The sequence below is a fragment of the Hyperolius riggenbachi genome, chromosome 12, assembly GCF_040937935.1.
Source record: "Hyperolius riggenbachi isolate aHypRig1 chromosome 12, aHypRig1.pri, whole genome shotgun sequence".
Classification (NCBI taxonomy): Eukaryota; Metazoa; Chordata; class Amphibia; order Anura; family Hyperoliidae; genus Hyperolius; species Hyperolius riggenbachi.
Genome location: NC_090657.1, coordinates 44,732,204 through 44,753,035, shown reverse-complemented (window position 1 = coordinate 44,753,035; position 20,832 = coordinate 44,732,204). Strand labels below are relative to the sequence as shown.

Here is a 20,832-nt window from a genome sequence, read left to right as displayed (position 1 = left end):
TTCACTGAGCTTTTAGTAAAGTCCTCCAGATGTCCTCCTGACATATGATGCAGATTGTTGCTTCAAGGTATATTTTATCATCATGTCCAAGTTTCCTCCGACTTTTAAAAACACTCTGAATGGGGAGACTGAGGCAGACTCTTTTCAAGCACCAAAACACAATCTTCTGATATAATCAAGAGACCAAACATACTTGGCCTCTTGGGTTACTAGGTGTGATACAAGTCTGAAGAGTCTGTGTGAATGACTGGCTGTTAGGTAAGAAACACATTAGCAAGCTAGTCAGTAGGTAGAGAGGACATATTTTGCATCTTTTAGTAGTGATGGACCATTCTCCATAGAAAATCATTGGCAAGAACACAAGGTTACTGCAAGTTATAAAAACATACGGCTGTGCGCTGCGGTCACGCAGTGGGCATGAGGGATGAATCATACTTCCAAGTTGTGGATAGGCTGATGGTCGACTATACCCTCTGCAAACAAGTACTGAGCATGCGTGGCACGTGATATGGTTATATAACATTGTGTTGCAATAAGCGCGTAACCCTGAATTAACTGTTTCAGGAATTGCACGTTCACACGGGACTTAACCAGAACTAGTCCTGTTCATGAGAATATTGACTATAAGTCATCCAATCATAGCAAGGCTCATGCCTGTGCATCCCCAGGATGCAATAGGGAAAATGGGTGGAGCTATGAGTATAAGAAAGAGAGATTTCCCTTGCTCTGATGGGACTCTCCACTACTGACGAGTTGTGTGATGTTGTGTATGCGCTGCCTCCTGACGATCGCTGGTCCCCCGATACGGAGTGATGATGCAATATCCGGTAATGTATTGATTCTTTACTCTATTACTTATCCATGATTCACTGCTATACCTGTAAATAATGTAAATAATTGAATAAATATCCTAATACAGTGTGAAGTCGTAAGCTATGTATTTACCTAGTCTGTGTGCTAGTGTGAGTCGAGTGTGAGGCCTTAGCAACGCCAAAAACATAGCATTACATAAATGGCGACGAGGATGACTTTTGACCTCTGAAATATATTGCCTATGATTCTGTGGGTCTCTGGGTGTAATTTTGCAAAATTTGGCATTTTGCCAGTTAGTGGGGCAATTAATATAAATCTTTGTAAAATTGCCCCTGTATGGTATATTGACTTGATACTTGACATGTATATATCTTAGGACAGATTACAGGTGTGGGCAAAGTTTGGAGTCAGTAGCTCCTCCCACTTAGTTTCAAGTCAAGATATCTTTTGAACTAAGCAAAATTTACCTGTGGGAAGTTTGACCATTGGTGTCTAGAAGTTGAGGGGCACCTCTGGTCAAAGCCACGCCCAGTTGGCAGTGTGCCAAAAGTAAGGCAATATGTTTAAGAAAAAGGCCAAATGCCTAAAAGAACCTGCGGAGATCCCCGGCTGGACCGAGTCTCCGTATAATATTATAGCAGTGGAATTAGCTAGCCATGGGTTGGCAGAATCATGGGATAAGCAGTTAAAAGAATCAGAACCGGTTGATTTAGTTCAAGTACTTGAGAAACTCCCTACCAAGGTAGGTGATGCAGTTACCCCAGCTAGAATTAGCTGGGTGTTGGCCTCTGCATATCGTGGTGTGCACAAGCGATTGCAGAAGGCGTTCCAGGATCAAGAAAAGGCGGAACAGGCTCAACTTGAGGTTGAGGGACGCTGCCTGATGCTGGAATATAGTGGTTCCCCGTTGAAGCGGGTGATGTTGTTGCTCTCTCTAGATGTAGATAAGACTCTAGAGGGGGGCCCTGTTAAGGCGGGGCATGATGTCGCTCTCAGGCGGCATAGTGGGATGTTGTTGACAGCTTATAGAAAGCTTCAACAAAGATTGTGTAGGTTGAAAGAATCAGAATCCCTCAATGTTGTTACTTTACGTGAGGGTATTCCTGTTGGAAAAAGGCTAGTCCTGTTAGAAAAAGGAACTAGAGTAGGATGACAGAGTGATAGTTGCACAAGTGTCATCACAGGCAGCTGCAGATAAATACCAACATGTAACAGAATCTGCAGCTGGTAAAATAAATGTGCTGGAGGAAGTAGCTGGGGAAGAGGCTCCTGTGATGACACATTTTGGATTGTTATCAGTGGAGCAGGGAGCTTCTGTAAATAAAAGGAAGCCAAACTCTGCCACTGATCATTGCACAAGAAATAGGACAATGTGCATTGAACTGGAATTGGAAGTGTTTAGCACAAATGTATTTTGTTCCATTTGAAAAGATTAGGAATAGCTGGGAACTTTCTTTAGGTTGTTACTGCTGGTTTTGTCCCTCTTAAGGAAAACCCCATATTTTTAATGATAAAATATGGATGGGAAAAAGGGGCAGAGAGTAACCTGACAGTGAATCTCAGCTTTTACTACTACGGTTTTTAATACAGTCTGTGTCTTTGTTGGTAGATTTCGGAGTATAATCTTGGAGTGCTGTGTTTAAACTTGTAAAGCAAATTCCTTAAAGTGACAGTATCTGACTGCACTGGCAGAATTGAAATGGTAATATAATCTGGACAAGACAGGTGGGTTAACATTGTTGTTTCTAGTGAATGTTTTATATGGTGAATCCGTTATAGCGAGTCCTGATTAATCGTGTATTCATATGTCTGGTTTTTGTTTAATTGAATGCATAGAGGAATGTTTTTTAAAAAAATGCATTTGTGCACGGGAGGTGAGTGCTCCTAGGGAATGTGTGTGAGCCAGTGAGTGTTTGAGATGCTGCTCTCCTCAACTGGGGGTGCTTGGCAAGCATTTTTTTTTTCATTCAGGAGTACATGCTGTAAAAAAAAATATTGACCTTTAACTCTTACTTCATGGGATATGCGTCTTGTTTGATAAAATAAATGGTTAAAGAGGTGAGAAATAGTAAAGCAACTTTCTTGTGTGTGTGTGCGTTGTGTGTTTGGTGCAGCACTGTGTGTTGTGCTGAGTTTTGCTAGAACTTCCAAATCCCTGCAAATGCTCATTTTTTTTTTTTTTGGTTACAGGGTTAAATGTGATTATGATGTCACGGTGACATCTGTGCCAGCAAAACTTTTCCCCTGGTTTCTAGCTATAATTGTGCAGGAGTGAAATTGTTTACCTGTTGAGCTGAAAGCTAGATTAGATGAGACTGTGTGAAAGAAATAGAACTGTGAAGTCTATTATGGCAATGTAGCATGAAAATATTGCGTAATTAGACTGGAAAACCTTTTTATATAATATGCCTGTGTCTCTGCGTCTATTCAGAGTTTGTTTTTTTTTTTTTTTTTAGCACTGCACATGTGCAGGGAGGGGCGCAGAAACACTGGGGAAAAGTTGAGGGGGGATAGGGCCAGAGGCGGCGGCGTGTGCGCAACGGTGTATGAGGGCACACGCGTGGCAGGTGCATGTGCACAGCGGGCACATGCATGCGCAGCGAAAGGCCTAGCTTGTTTTTTTTTTAAACGGGCTAAGGTCATTAGTTACTAAATGAGATTTGTTTGTCTTGCAGAGAAATGCCTGGTTTCTCTAGGGTTGAATGTTGTACTGATTAGCTGAATGGCGTGAAGTGGCAGAATGTGTTGATGCTGAAGTGTGAATTGAGTTGTTTCTAATGAATTGTATGAAGTTTGCTTTGAGACCTTACTGATATAGAGTGTATTATATGTTCAAGAATACCTCTGTTAAAGATGCTAGAATGCATGCATATTCTAGTTTAAAATAATACAAACAAACTGTGAAGATGACAGATTTTTGTTTACACCAGAAACTAGCTGGTGGGGTGGTTAAAGTAGAAACGATTCCTTATTGGAAAATGCATAAGGATGCGGTAGCTCCATATAGGGGAACACCTGTGTCAGCTGGGTTGGATTTGCATGCTTTAGAAGTTGTTATCATTAACCCCTCGCAGGTTACAACCATTCCCACAGGTATAGGATGTAAAATACCTGACTAACATTATGGGCAAATAGCTACCCAATCCAGTTTTGCTCAGAAAGGAGCTATAGGGATAGGAGGAGTAATTGACTCCGACTATCAAGAATAAATTAAAGTGATCATGATTAACCTGGGAAATAGTGAGTTAATTATTGGAAAAGGAGAGAGGATGGGTTAAAGTTTTTAGGGGAGGACACTGTGTATACACAGGCCAAAGAGTTGTATAGCCCAGGTTCTCCTGAGGGCCCTTTTACACTTAATGCGTTGGTATGCATTAGTATGCATACAATTTTGTTGTTTGTTTTTTCTTGTTTTTTGTTGTTTTTTTTCCCAATGGCGATGCATTGTGAATAGACTTCAATGTTTTTTCAGTGTATAGTGTGAAAGAGGCCATAGGGGGACACGGACGCTGGACTGTACATCAGTTGTTATTTTGATTACAGTTAACAGCAGCTGATTAAGTGTAAAGGGACCCTAATTCCTTTATTTGTAGAGAGGAAAGCCATCAGTAAAGGGTGATGAATATTTTGGTTCTACTAATACAGTAAATGTTGGAGCTAAAATGTGGGTCAGAATCCCCAAGGACCGCCTCCTCCAGCAGATGTGATTGCAGTAAGCAAGGACCGAACTCTGCTGGTAATGAGGCCAGAACAGGAAAAGTGGGAATATATCCCACAGGAAAAATGTTATTTGCAAGAATAAGTCACACTTGTTTGGGTTTTTTGCAGATTGATCTCCATGTCTATGGCATTGTCCTTGGAATCCTTGGTATCGTGTGGTTGGAAAGCTGTTGCGTTAATGCAAGGACTTCAGGTATTCGAGTAACCGATACAGGGGATCCATGGTGACTTTCGTGTGGGGAAATAAAACCAAGAGTTGTCTACAGAGAAACTTTACCAGTAATGCTAGGCAAGCATGTGACGTTCTCAATGTTACTTTCAATGGACCATGTCTCGGTGGGGCCTACTTTGATATTTGTGGATATGATGGATGCTAAAGTGGACCCTGGGCATATAAAGAGACTACCTTCCACTTGTGTAAAGGTGGGCAACATGCCTAAAAGACTGTGATTCATGCTAAAATCACGTTTCCAGCTGCCATAAACTGTTCTAAACCACACCAAATACGGAGAGAGTGGTATGACACTTTGTTAGATGGATATGGGACATTGACTGGAACTCTTAATAGTTTTGATATTGAAACATTAGCAAATAGATTGCATAACGTTGGAAGTAAAATAAATGATGTTTTAAAATTACAAGCTAAATGGATGCCAACTATATGGGCGCCATTTAAAATTACAAGCTAAAATAGATGATGATTTGCTTGGCTTAATTAACGCAAGTGCCTCTGTTATGTATGAAACAGATGTTAATATAACTAGAATTGTAAACTGGACTATCTGTTCCATGCAAACCTTACAACAGCAACAACAGAGAGTTATTTCAAACTATGTTGTTGACTGGAAATGAGGAGGTTTGGAGGACCGTGCTCAGTTCCATGATAAGAACTGATCACTGGATAGATATCAAAGCACCTAAAGTGATGTGCAATGATACATTTTGCATGGGACAATTGACACTTTACAATGTTACTAAAAGTAGTATAATGTGTAAGAATGTTATTTTGCCATTATTAATTGGGCCAGAAGGTGATCAGCACTTCTGGGTACCTACGTTTTATGGACAGGTTATTGATGACAGCAACAGAACAGATGATTTGACTTTTTGTGATAATACTTTAAACAGTAAAATATGTAAGTTACAGTCTACTGCATATGAACCTTGTTTGTTACAGAACACTGTAAACAAATGTGGGCGGACCATAATGCCTATAACATACCGCTGGATGGTGGAAATAACACCTCAAGTGGTATGTGTAGTGACAGATCGTCAGGTGGTCCCTAAAATGAGGGTGCCTTTTGCAGGATGTATACACAATATCACTGTATTCCAATGGGAAAATGAAACTTTTATGTTGATGCCTGATATAGCGTTAACTACAAAGGTTTCCTGGCAAGGCCAAGGTTTGGAAGTTCCCAATTGGGATCTAAACCTGACTAAACTAAAGCGGATTGTTGAAAAATCTAACGGAAGTGAAAAAGTGCTATTAAAAAGTTGAATAGAAGTATAATCGTACACCAGCTCAGTACTACCGTGATTGCAAACAAAATTGTTAAAGTGGGCTCTGCCATAGCAGATGCCACCTCTCACCACTGGTGGGATGTATTTATGGGTTATTCGCCATCAGCAGAAACAATGATGAAGTGGATAGTTCATCCTATTTTTGATTGTAATGATTGTTATAGTTATCCTATCCAGATGGAACTGGTATGTGGCATATGGGATCTGTTGTAAGGGAAAAAGTTGTCATGGTTTCATATGTTAATGGTCATCACTAAGGACCGAATGTGATACAAGTCTGAAGAGTCTGTGTGAATGACTGGCTGTTAGGTAAGAAACACATTAGCAAGCTAGTCAGTAGGTAGAGAGGACATATTTTGCATCTTTTAGTAGTGATGGACCATTCTCCATAGAAAATCATTGGCAAGAACACAAGGTTACTGCAAGTTATAAAAACATACGGCTGTGCGCTGCGGTCACGCAGTGGGCATGAGGGATGAATCATACTTCCAAGTTGTGGATAGGCTGATGGTCGACTATACCCTCTGCAAACAAGTACTGAGCATGCGTGGCACGTGATATGGTTATATAACATTGTGTTGCAATAAGCGCGTAACCCTGAATTAACTGTTTCAGGAATTGCACGTTCACACGGGACTTAACCAGAACTAGTCCTGTTCATGAGAATATTGACTATAAGTCATCCAATCATAGCAAGGCTCATGCCTGTGCATCCCCAGGATGCAATAGGGAAAATGGGTGGAGCTATGAGTATAAGAAAGAGAGATTTCCCTTGCTCTGATGGGACTCTCCACTACTGACGAGTTGTGTGATGTTGTGTATGCGCTGCCTCCTGACGATCGCTGGTCCCCCGATACGGAGTGATGATGCAATATCCGGTAATGTATTGATTCTTTACTCTATTACTTATCCATGATTCACTGCTATACCTGTAAATAATGTAAATAATTGAATAAATATCCTAATACAGTGTGAAGTCGTAAGCTATGTATTTACCTAGTCTGTGTGCTAGTGTGAGTCGAGTGTGAGGCCTTAGCAACGCCAAAAACATAGCATTACACTAGGTTAAGAAATGGCTGTTGCTGAGTACTGCATAGGTCTGTTGATAGCCGTGTTTAATATGGGCCATGCATCCATGGAGTGAGATGGCAAGAAAAGTTGGGGCTCTGTTTTCTATTATGACACAGCATTAAAGCAAACCATGCAGCATATTTAGGTTATTCCACACACATCCATTTCATTTTGACACTACAGTGTGACATTTTGACACAGGTGGAAGGGATAGTTGTCCCTTTTTACTGTTTAGAAATGCAATGACAGTGTTTTCCCAAAGCATCTCTCTTCGGCAGCAACTTGCTTACGCTCCATCAAGTTTCTCCGTATTCTCCGTTCTCCCTGAGCAATGTACAGACAGACGCACAGTCTGCACTGTCAGAACATCTGTCACATCTAGTAACTGAATAGGACATCAAATCATGTAGTAGTCTGCTGGTTGACAAAAGACCTTCACACTGTCATTCACCAAAGCTCTGTCGTAAAAGTGATACGGATTTTTGTCATTTTTTTCCACACTACTGAAAAGCACTGACGATAACAATAACAATAATATTTATATAGCGCTTTTCTCCCTGGGGACTCAAAGCGCTGTGACCCTGCATTATGCAGTCTCAAAGGCTAGGGAAAAGAGGTGAGTTTTTAGCCTTTTTTTAAAGCTGTCCAGAGAAGGAGCCTCTCGTACTGATTGTGAAAGTGAGTTCCATAGAGTAGGGGCTGCATAGGAAAAGGCCCGAGCACCAAATGTTAAGTGTATCCTGGGAATAACCAGCTTCATCTTGTTGGCAGAGCGGAGGGTGCGTGGAGGGGCATAAAGTTCCAATAGATCCGCTATGTATTTGGGTCCCATGTGGTGTAGAGCCTTGAATGTCAGCAGGCAGATCTTAAAATTGATTCTCCATTTTACTGGCAACCAGTGAAGAGTTTGCAGTACTGGGGTGATGTGTGAGCTGCGGGGGGCATTGGCTAGGAGTCTGGCTGCAGCATTCTGTACTAGCTGTAAGGGGCGCAGAACCTTATCTGTAGATCCGATTAACAGGGCGTTGCAGTAGTCTAGGCGGGAGGATACAAATGCGTGAACCAGGGCAGGTAGGTCTTCAGCTGGGATAAGGTGTTTGATTTTCGCTATATTTCTTAGATGGAAGAAGGAAGACTTGACGACAGCTGATACCTGCTGTCTGAATTTTAGATTTCCATCCAGGATCACCCCAAGGTTTCGCACAGAGTCTTTATACTGTACAGTAACTCCCCCAATTGCTAGTTTGAGGTGGTGAGCGTTTTGAACTTTATCCATCATGTGTGGACCACCTACCACCAACACCTCTGTTTTGTCAGAGTTCAGCCTCAGCCAGCTGGTGTTCATCCAATTTTGTAAATCCACTAGACACGCATTTATGGATGCTGATGGGTCTTGGGTTCCAGGCTTGAAGGACAGATACAGTTGTGTGTCATCTGCATAACAATGGTATCCTAAACCATAGTTCTGGATTATTTTGCCCAGTGGGAGCATGTAGACTGCAAAGAGTAATGGTGATAGTACAGAACCCTGTGGAACTCCATAGTCAAGTGGCACTGGATTAGAGTAGTGTGTGCCCAGACATACTTGCTGTGTCCTGCCAGATAGGAAGGTCTGAAACCAGCTAAGAACAGTACCCCTTAGGCCACAGTAATTCTTCAGTCGCTGGATAAGAATTTCATGATCCACAGTATCAAATGCTGCTGACAAGTCAAGAAGAATCAGAATTGAGCAATCACCCTTGTCCCTTGCAGTAAGTAGATCATTCATTACTCGGACTAATGCTGTTTCAGTGCTGTGCCTTTTCCTGAATCCTGACTGAAAAGTATCAAAGATGTTGTTATCTGTAAGCCTGGCTTCTAGCTGGTTGGCGACTGCTTTCTCGATAACTTTTGATAGGAATGGTAAGTTCGCCACAGGTCTGTAGTTGGTTACAGAATCAGGATCTAGTGATGGTTTCTTCAGGAGGGGTTTTATGATTGCTTTCTTTAGTTCTTCTGGGAAAAGTCCACTTTGCAAGGAGCACTGAGTGATTTTGTGAAGTGCTGGCCTGAACAGCGCTGGGCACTGCATTAAGGATCCAGTTGGGCCAGGATCCAGGTCGCAGGTAGTGGGGCGGAGACTTTGAATGAGAATTCCAAAATCTTCTACACTCAGAGTGTCAAAGACTTGCCATGGTGGTACGGTAGTAGGCATATGCAACGTCCAGGGGTCAATTGATGTTGTTGGTGTAATGCTGGCACGGATGGTAGACACCTTGTTTGTGAAGAAGGCAGAGAATTCTTCACACCTTTCCCTGGAGTATGTGGTTGGGGCTTTTAGGCAGGAAGGATTGCAGAGTGATTCCACTGTGTGGAAGAGTTGAGCAGCTCTGTTGTTGGCTGTAGATATTTTGTGCGAGATAAAGTCTGATTTTTTCTTGGTTATTGCTTGTTGGTATTGTCTGAGGTGTTGAACTAGGCTAGATTTGTGCTCCCCAGTCCCTGATTTACGCCACTGTCTTTCTAGTCTGCGCCCTTTCTTTTTTAGATCCATGATGGTTTTGTTAAACCAATTAGCTTTCTGCTTTTTGGTTGCTGATTTGGTGCGCCATGGGGCAATACTGTCAAGTGTTTCATATATCGTGTTGTTGTACTGGGTTACTAGAGAGTTTGGGTCCATTTGACTGTGGAGCAGATTTGTAAAATCCAGGTTGGCAGTTATCCTCTCCGGTGTTAATTTACTCAGGGGACGGGTTTTGATTGTTTCTTTAGGGAGCTGCTTGATAGGGTGATGTTCAATAGTAAACTGTATTATGTGATGGTCTGACCACACCACTGGGGTTACTGTTATGTTACTAATGTCCATTCCAATGATGAAGGCATTACCAACCCCAAGCCGTAAGAGAGAACCTGGATACAGCATGACACTGTTGTTGTTGTTATTATTATTGCAACAACCTCTTCCGCAACACTGTATAGAGTACTGTATATTGTTTTGTCCCTCAGAGGGGCTCGCAATCTAATCTCTACCATAGTCCTATGTCTGGGTATGTATAGTAGTCTAGGCCGAGGACTGCAGGGCTAAACCCCCCTAGTGACCAGGCCATTTTTAGTAAAATTGGCCACTGCAGCTTTAAGGCCAAGCTGCAGGGCTGCACAACACAGCACACAAGTGATTCGCCCCCCCTTTTCTCCCTACCAACAGAGCTCTCTGTTGGTGGGGTCTGATCGCTCCCCCCATGTTTGGTTTTTTTTATAACAAATATTATTGTTTTTTTTTTAATCAAAATCCCTGTTTCTTTAAAACCCTACCCTCCCTCCCTCTCTCCCCACAGCCAGCCAATTACGGCGATCGGCTGTCATAGGCTTCTGCCTATGAGAGCCGATCGATCTCTTGTCCCCCGGGGGGACAGCCGTGTCACACGGCTGTCCCCAGTGCAACGCTGCTGCTGATCGCAGCGCTGCACAGTGTAAATAGACTAACAGTCTCCCGAGCGGCAATAGCTGCTCAGAGACTGAAGAGGGAGTGACGCGGTCGGAAAAAGGTTAAATAAGGGAAGCCTCAGGATCCTATTGAGGCTTCCCTTGCTTGCCCAAAGCCTCCCATTGCTGAGCGCGGCCCCACCCACTCATGCGCAGTTAGACACAGCCCGGGGCTCTGGCTTACTGCGCATGCGTGGGAAGACTCGCACAGCCAAAATACAGAAAGAAGACCTGCGCGCCCACAATGCCTTTTTCACAAAACTTTGGTGGGCCGGGACGGGGGACAGAAGACCAGCGAGGGATGCCACAATAGGATCATAAGGCTTCCCTCTCTTTAGGTAACTATCCAATTTTCTACTTGAGCTTCGGCTCGGGTACACTTTAAATGTTGATACTGAGGCCTCCTGTGTTAGAAATCAGTAGGTGTAGTAATTAACGAGTGAAGCTTTATCTGTAAATCAGTAGAACATACATGGTGCCGCTATATACTGACCGAGCATGTAAGGAACATCATGCTAATATTGGGAAGGGGTCTCCTTTAGCCCTTAAAAAACGCCTAATTTCTAAATGGCATTTCACAAAATATTGTAAATATTCCTTGTGAATTTGGTCCATTGTGACATAATTGTATCAAACTGTTTCAGTCCTAGACATTAGCGACCTCCAAAAAGACACAAGCCTCTGATTGCAAATAGAGGAAATCCAGCCTCAAATCCAACTCCTTGGAGTGCAATGCCAACCTGCAGCCTTTTTATTCTGCATTTTCTGAAGCAAAACAAAAATACTTTGCTGCCCTGATTGGATCCCAAGCCTCCAACCCACAGCGCCTCTTTGCCATCTTCAACTCCCTCCTTAACCTTACCATTCATCTCCCCACCTCCGAACTTGTCCACCTACTTTACCAACAAAATAGCCACCATTCAATGTGTAATCTATTGCCTCCACCCCACCACTTCTTCCTCCCCACTGCATACCTTTCCCTCGCCCCACCCACCACTCACTTTCTTCACTCCTGTCACAGAGCATGTAGTCAACTGCCTCCTGGCTACTTCTCTAGTCCCCTAGACCCAGTTCCAACCAACTTCCTCCATTCACACTTCCCTATCCTAGCCCCAGTCCTCACCTCTCTGTTAAACCTCTCCCTCTTCACTGGTAACTTCCCCTCTGACCACAAACAGGCCACTGAACCTACTCTGCTGAAAAAAACCCTCACTCGACCGCTCACTTCCATCCAGCTTACGCCCTATCTCCCCCCTTCTTTTTGCATCTAAACTCCTGGAGCTTCTGGTCCACTGATGCATGACCGTTTACCTTGGCTACAACTCTCTGTGCGACCCCCTAGAATCAGAATTTCATCTAGCCCACTCCCCCAAGACTGCCCTCAGCAAGGTCATCACGCCAAGGCCGAAGGAAAATACACCACCCTCCTTCTCCTTGACCTCTCATCAGCATTTGATACAGTCGATCATTCCCTGCTCCTCCAATCCCTGCAATCTGTGGGTATCTAAGACCTCACCCTAGCTTGGTTCTCCTTCTAACTCTCAAATCGTTCCTTTAGGACCTCTTTCAATGGTTCCTCCTCAACCTCCACTTCCTCTCTCAGTTGGGATCCCCAAAGGCTCTGTTCTTTGCCCCCTGCTGTTCTCAATTTACACTGCCTCCATCAGCAAACATCTCTCCTTTCTGGGCTTTAACTTTCACCTATATATGCAGACAACTCCCAGATCTACCTCCACACCACAGATCTCCCCAACACCACCACGGAGAAGGTATCCTCCTGCCTCTCAGCCATCTCAAACTGGATGTCAGCCAGGTTCCTAAAGTGAAACCTGGATAAAACAGAACTCCTAATTTTCCAGCCCCATGCAGTCTCACCCTCCACTCACATCTGTCACTGTCAATAATAAAAATCATTCGCCTAAACACAGAAGCCCATTGCCTGGGTGTCTCTCTTGACTTGGCCCTCTCCTTCACCCTTTTCATCTAAACCATTGCTAGGGCCTGCAATCTGCATTTGCACAACATCTGCAAGATCTGGCCCTTCCTGACGCAGGACACAGCCAAACTCCTTGTCCATGTCCTCATCATCTCCTGCCTGGACTACTGCAACACCCTATTGTCAGGCCTCCTTCAGAACCGCATTGCCCCCCTACAATCCATCATGAATGCAGCAGCCAGACTAATCTACTCCTCCCACCGTTCTGTCTCCAAGACTCTCTCCTATGCAAATCCCTTCATTGGCTTCCAGTCCGCTTCAAAATCCGCTAAAAGATTCTCTGTTTGGCCTACAAATCTATACACAAGTCCTGTCTGATCTACATCTCTGACCTGGTCATCAGATACACACCCTGCCGCCCACTTTGCTGCTCCTAACCACCCCATGCATTTCACTCTCCCATGCATGACTTAACTAGAGCTGCCCCTATCTTTTGGAACTATCTCCCACTGCCCATCTGGCTTGCACCCTCCTTCAACACCTTAAAACAACCCTTAAAAACTCATCTCTTCAAGGAGAACTACTACATCTCAACAATGCCTTAAAGAGGAACTCCAGTGAAAATAATGTAATAAAAAAGTGCTTCATTTTTACAATAATTATGTATAAATGATTTAGTCAGTGTTTGCTCATTGTAAAATCTTTCCTCTCCCCGATTTACATTCTGACATTTATTACATGGTGACATTTTTACTGTGGGCAGGTTATAGCTGTAAACACCTATTTCCCACAATGTAACAAGGTTCACAGACAGGAAACTGCCAACAGTACCTCGGTCCTCAGAGCTTCTTGTGGGAGGGGTTTCGCCACAATATAAGTCATACAGCGCCCCCTGATGGTCTGTTTGTGAAAAGCAATAGATTTCTCATGTAAAAGGGGGCATCAGCTACTGATTGGGATAAAGTTAAATTCTTGGTCGGAGTTTCTCTTTAACTCTCTCTGTCGACTTGCCGAGAACCAAATCTGTATGCTTGTTCCGTGTCTAAGCCTAAAAGTATTAGAGGCAGGGGATCAGAAGACCAGCTGGCAATTTGCATTATTTAAAATGAAATAAATATGGCAGCCTCTGTGTTCCTCTTATTTTAGGTGTCCTTTAATGAAAGCTGAAATGTGTCTTCTGTCAGTGGCACCAGGGGCCACAGGCAATTCACTTCTTCTCCTGAGTTTTCTCCTTGGTGCTTTTTTTATGTTTAAAATAACTTTTAAGCACTTTGCAAATAAAAAAATGCTATCAACATTATTTTGAGCAACTGTTATCTTGCTGGTGGTATTAAAAACATTTTATTGAAAGTTTGAAAATATCACCAGCAAGCAATAAAATGCTGATTTTGACGTTACTTTTTCCATCTACTGTATGGTACTTTATCAAGCTGAAAACTTCTCTCCTAGGAAACGTAAATTACATATGGTCCAAGTATAAAAATGCTCTTTTGAGTTAAAAAGAGGCACCTTGTATTGCTTGCTGTTAGGCAGTTAAAGGGAACCAGAGGTGAGAGGGATGTGGAGGCTGCCATATTTATTTACCTCTAAACAATACCAGTTGCTTGGCTATTCTGCTCATCCTCTGCCTCTGAAACTTTTAGCCATGGACCCTGAACAAGTATGCAGCAGATCAGGTACTCTGACTTAGCCGACTCAGGTTATACTGGATTAGCTATATGCTTGTTCCAGGGTATTGACTCAGACACTACTTATGCTAGAAGATGAACAGTACTGCCAGGCATCTGGCATTGTTTACATGGAATTAAATATGGCAGCCTCCACACTCCTGTCACCTCGGGTTCCCTTTAAGAGTTTAGAGAAATAAATTCTTTTTTAGTAAAGGGGCAGAAATAATTCCGAAGCTTGAGTGCAGCCATCATGCAAATGGCATCTGCTGACAACAAGATGATATGTTAATAGATGTATAATCTAAACTCTCTCCCTCACAAAAATAAATCTGTACACAGGCTTTGAAGGATAAACTTGGACGTGGAATTGTTTGTAGTGTTAAGAAAAAAAAGAGACGTCTCTTGGTCACGCAGTTTGCAAGTGGGGCTAAATTAAGACCTAATCATCACAAAGATGTAGAAAATATTTATAGCAATCACTAGAGTACAAGAGAAGCTGAAAATGCTGCAATAATTGCCTGATTCGCTTGTGAGTTTTTTGTACGCTTGTTTGTAATTGGCCTTGTCCAATTTTCTGAGTTTAACAATCTTCTGTATTAACTAAGATATATATGGAAGCTGCTATATATAAATCTATTTGAACTGCACATGGAGAAAAAACAGAGATGTGTGTTCTATCCAGGTTCACAATATATTTGAGCATTAGGTGGAAAGAGCTCATGTGTAAGGGATGGCTTTACGTTTACAGCACTGCTTCACAAATAATGTTAATACGTGGGAATACTTACAGTTCTGCTATCCAAGACTGTCACGTGTCTGTATTTAGGTTTCATACACTAGCTAGCATCTTGTAGAATGCATAAAAATATGTTTCTTCCCATAATTTACAGTGCAATAACAGAAAAAGCACACAGGGGGCAAACTGGAGGCCCACGTACCTCGGTATTTTACTGTATGTGTGCCATTATGTGTATGATTGTAAGTGGTAAATAAAAGGAGGAAATTGAGAGCACCAACCTGTGCTGTGTACATGCGCACAGCTAACTGGAAGTTGCAACATAGTAGGATGCTCTGGTACTGGTGGTGTTGGAGACGGCGGGCCATAGCTGATGTATGTACGCAGATGTACATTTTGTATGCGTTGTATATGTGCACTCATGCCATCTCCCCATCTGTTAATGTGATTGATCACATATGAGTAGATGGTCTACAGTTGCAAGTGTGCTCTGCTCCTGTTTAAAAGTCTGTTGTCTTTGCCCTTCCTTTCTTTATCGCCGAATGCTGCAAGCAAGTGTTGTTTTTCTTTTACTAGGTCTTTATTGCAAAAAGACCTAGGTAACAGGTTTTACATTATTAGATGTGCGCAAGTGGCAAAGTCCCATACCAATCACAACAGAGCAGGATATAAATTGCATAGTAGACCAAACATATAACCCAGAGACCGCAATTGCAGAAAATACTGATGAACAATTATATTTAAACATCAAACTTAAAGTGAATGGGAACCGCATTTATAAAGAAATTAAGCAAATTCCTACCTAAGGAGAGGGAAAGCTCTAGGTTGTATAGAGCCTTCCATCTCCTCTCTCGGTGCTGGCTCCCTCCCCCCCCCCCCCCCTCCGTTTCAATCTCCCGCCGAAAGGGTATTTGGAAGTCTTCGGGAGCCGTGTCCTCCCAAAGACGTGCGGCTCCATACTGCACAGGTGTGAGCGTGCAAAAGCGTGCTTGCGCCGGCGCAGTACAGGGCCGCCCTACTTCAGGAGCACTCGGGCTCCCTGAAGACTTCTGAAGCCTCCTTCGACCGGGTAAAGCCAGCACTGGAACGAGGGGACCAGGAGAGGAGCCGAAAGGCTCTATAGGACCCAGAGCCTTCCCTCTACTTGGGTAAGTATCTAATTTTTTTAAATGCGCTTCACATTCACTTTAAGCGCATCCTCCTCCTAGCTAACTACTGTAGATAAAAGATGACATCTATAGCTAACTGTTGACCTTCAATATATACTTGACCTAAACATAGTTATCTGCTCCATTATGCTTCAGTGAACATTTTGGATCTGGACCAAGTCTCTCAATAAGCATGGAATTTGACCATTGAGTTATACATAGTATGATATATAAAGTCCATTAATCAAATATTTTCAACCCTGCATCAACAGAATGGCTTAAACAGAAGAAAATATGCCTTCTGGAGTGGCCCAGTCAGTCCTGACCTCAACCCGATTAAGTTGCTGTGGCATGACCTCAAGAAAGTGATTTACACCAGACAGCCCAAAAATATTGCTGATCTGAAACAGTTCTGTAAAGAGGAATGGTCAATAATTCCTCCTGACAGCTGTGAATGTCTGATCTGCAACTACAGTAAATGTTAGGTTGAAGTTATTGCTGCCAGAGGAGGTTCAACCAGTTATTAAATCCAAGTGCTCACATACTTTTTCCACCTGCACTGTGAATGTTTACATGGTGTGTTCAATAAACATAGAAACAATTATTTGTGTGGTATTAGTTTAACCACTTAAGTACCAGCGGTCTCTGCCTGCTTAAGGACCAGAGACCGCCGATACAATGACGTAATCTCGACGAATCGCCGTGCATACCCGCCGCAGTCTTCCTCCAGACTCTTGCACCTTGATTTCCGAATGACATGCAAAAGTTGCTTTCATCCGTAAAAAGTACTTTGGACCACTGAGCAACAGTCCAGTGCTGCTTCTCTGTAGCCCAGGTCAGGCGCTTCTGCCACTGCTTCTGGTTCAAAGGTGGCTTGACCTTGGGAATACGGCACCTGTAGCCCATTTCCTGCACACGCCTGTACACGGTGGCTCTGGATGTTTCTACTCCAGACTCAGTCCACTTCTTCCGCAGATCCCCCGAGGTCTGGAATTGGTCCTTCTCCACAATCTTCCTCAGGGTTCGGTCACCTTCTCGTTGTGCAGCGGTTTTTGCCACACTTTTTCCTTCCCACAGACTTCCCACTGAGGTGCCTTGATACAGCACTCTGGGAAAAGCATATTCGTTCAGAAATTTCTTTCTGTGTCTTACCCTCTTGCTTGAGGGTGTCAATGATGGCCTTCTGGACAGCAGTCAGGTCGACAGTCTTACCCATGATTGCGGTTTTGAGTAATGAACCAGGCTGGGCGTTTTTAAAAGCCTCGGGAATCTTTTGCAGGTGTTTAGAGTTAATTAGTTGATTCAAATGATTAGGTAATAGCTCATTTAGAGAACCTTTTCATGATGTGCTAATTTTTTGAGATAGGAATTTTGGGTTTTCATGAGCTGTATGCCAAAATCATCAATATTAAAACAATAAAAGGCTTGAACTACTTCAGTTGTGTGTAATGAATCTAAAATATATGAAAGTCTAAAGTTTATCAGTACATTACAGAAAATTATGAACTTTATCACAATATGCTAATTTTTTGAGAAGGACCTGTATATGTGTGTGTGTGCGTGTGTGTGTATATAATATATATTATATATATATATTTGACTTCAACTGGAAATATACATATTGATGGAAACTATTGCCTCTGCTCAGGTGTAGAAACTTAGGTGTAGAGGTGTAGCCGGCGCGCTGACGTCATCGGACGTCCTCCGGGCTCTACTGCGCAGGCGCAGTAGAGCCCGGAGGACGTCCGATGACGTCAGCGCGCCGGCGTGGGAAGCACAAGTTCGGGCCTTGGAGCGCAGAAGAGCCCGACCTGGCAGCCGGCCTGGCCAGGTCGGGCGCGCCACCGGAGACCACCGGGAGCCTGCGGAGCGGCGGCGAGGGCACCTCCTGCCTGCCACGGGCTGGAGGAAGCCCCAGGTAAGTGGAAATTGATTTTGATTTTTTACCCACCCTCCCTGAACCTTCCCTTTAAGGACCAGAGCCTTTTTTTCCATTCAGACCACTGCAGCTTTAACGGTTTATTGCTCGGTCATACAACCTACCATCTAAATGAATTTTACCTCCTTTTCTTGTCACTAATACAGCTTTCTTTTGGTGCTATTTGATTGCTGCTGCGAGTTTTAGTTTTTATTATATTCATCAAAAAAGACATGGATTATGTCAAAAAAATGTTTTTTTTTTCTTTCTGTGCTGACATTTTTCAAATAAAGTAACATTTCTGTATACATGCAGCACGAAAAATGTGGACAAACATGTTTTTGATAGAAAAAAAAAAAACCATTCAGCCTATATTTATTGGTTTGGGTAAAAGTTATAGCGTTTACAAACTATGGTGCTAAAAGTGAATTTTCCCATTTTGAAGCATCTCTGACTTTTCTGACCACCTGTCATGTTTCATGAGGTGCTAAAATTCCAGGATGTTATAAATACCCCCCAAATGACCCCATTTTGTAAAGAAGACTTCCCAAAGTATTCACTGAGAGGCATGGGGAGTTCATAGAAGATTTTATTTTTTGTCCCAAGTTAGCGGCAAATGACACTTTGTGACAAAAAAAAGAAAAAAAAAGTTTGCATTTCTTCTAACTTGCGACAAAAAAAAATGAAATCTGCCACGGACTCACTATGCTCCTCTCTGAATACCTTGAAGTGTCTACTTTCCAAAATGGGATCATTTGTGGGGTGTGTTTACTGTCCTGGCATTTTGGGGGGTGCTAAATTGTAAGCACCCCTGTAAAGCCTAAAGGTGCTCATTGGACTTTGGGTTCCTTAGAGCAGTTAGGCTGCAAAAAAGTGCCACACGTGGTATTGCCGTACTCAGGAGAAGTAGTATAATGTGTTTTGGGGTGTATTTTTACACATACTCATGCTGGGTGGGAGAAATATCTCTGTAAATGACATTTTTTTTATTTTATTTTACACACAATTGTCCATTTGCATAGATATTTCTCCCACTCAGCATGGGTATGTGTAAAAATACACCCCAAAACACATTATACTACTTCTTCTGAGTATGGCGATACCACGTGTGGCACTTTTTTGCACCCCAACTGTGCTAAGGGGCCCAAAGTCCAATGAGTACCTTTAGGATTTCACAGGTCATTTTGCGACATTTGGTTTCAAGACTACTCCTCACGGTTTAGGGCCCCTAAAATGCCAGGGCAGTATAGGAACCCCACAAATTACCCCATTTTAGAAAGAAGACACCCCAAGGTATTCCGTTAGGAGTATGGTGAGTTCATAGAAGATTTTATTTTTTGTCACAAGTAAGCGGAAATTGATTTTAATTGTCTTTTTTCACAAAGTGTCATTTTCTGCTAATTTGTGACAATGGAACGCATCGTAGGAGGCGCTGAGGGACGGACCGAAGAAGACGTCAGACAGGTAAGCTTGACCCCCCCGCCCAGCCGCACAGGTTTACTGGGAGATATCCGGATAGCAACTATCTGGGTATCTCCCGAATCCGAAGTTGAGCATCCCTGTGTCCCAGGACCCGACGCCAATGTGCGTTACGTGGTTCTGGGGCTGCCACTTTGCCACCGCCAATGTGCAGTGTGCGGTCGGCAAGTGGTTAAACATCCTTTTAAAATAGTGTAGATCGAACGTCGAAAACCTTCAGGGCATTTCTGCAGCCACAATTTCTTTTAACCTCTTATTTCTCCCTTTGCTATAGTTTCCAAAATAAAACATTTGTTTAACCACTTCGCATCCAGACCTTGTTTCCCACTTATTGACCAGAGCAGTTTTGACAGTTTAACTATGTCCTTATTTAATCCGAAATAACTCTATCCCTACTTATGACACAGAAATGAAATATATATTGTTTTTTTTCAAGACAAACTAGGCTTTCATTGTATGCCATGTTTTCCCTCGAACAATTTTGTTTTCTATGAATTTTAATGGGAAAACAAAAAAAAATAGAAAACACATTTATTTCTCAGTTTTACCAATAAGTCTAAAAATAAAAAGTGCTACTGTAGATAAACATAAATTTTGTTTGGCTTTTCACAATTTATGGTGAAGATATTTGATTCTGAAATAATGCTACAGTGTGTATTTTTCACTATGAAATGAGAAAATAAAATTATTTTTAATAGTAAAAATCGATCTCATTAGCTCAGGAAACATATATTCCCATTCACCAATTAGTGCTGCATCACATAGTGCCAGAAATGTGCACAGGAGCAAGCCCAATCCTGCACAGCACTGCTTCTGCTACAAGACGTATATCTACTGACTCGTGGCTTAGATGAAGTCACAGAGGACGTAGATCTACTGACCTGTGGATGAAGTGGTTAAAAAAAAAAAGACAGCATTAAAAAAATCATAACTATTTTACTTAGGGACACTTTTTTTTTACCTACCTGGCGGTATGATTCCTTCCTGATTTTAGGGTCTAAAAGCGGTACAATTTTTCATTAGCTTTTAGACCCTAAAAGGAAGAAACCAATTATACCACAAGAGAGCCTGTAGCGGCCCTTGCACTTGCTCACCTTTCTGGGATCCAGCGATGCAGTTCTCCCTCTATCCTCTGCATGGTGCTGTAACACTGTGGTGAGATCGCCGGCTGTCATCATGACCTCACCAGAGGCATCCAGAGCCTATGAGAACAGGAAGGATCGTCAAAAAACACACAAGCCACCAAGCCAGTATATGCCGCACACGGCTAGTATGACACTGCAACATGTAGTAGTGCAAAAATATATAAAGTTTTTTATTATTATTACTATACAAAAATAGAATGTAAGCTAGTA

General features: G+C 42.6%; 2 long non-coding RNA genes across 2 annotated transcripts in view; both read left to right on the top strand.

Annotated features, from left to right (window-relative positions):
- Nucleotides 1-20,832, top strand: part of LOC137541573 (uncharacterized) — a 656,441-nt gene that overhangs the window by 467,664 nt on the left and 167,945 nt on the right. The gene's annotated exons all lie outside the window — the stretch shown is intronic.
- LOC137542324 (uncharacterized) lies at nt 220-7,029 on the top strand. Its single transcript, XR_011025398.1, has 2 exons — nt 220-2,538; nt 4,642-7,029. It is a non-coding gene; the product is annotated as an uncharacterized lncRNA (long non-coding RNA).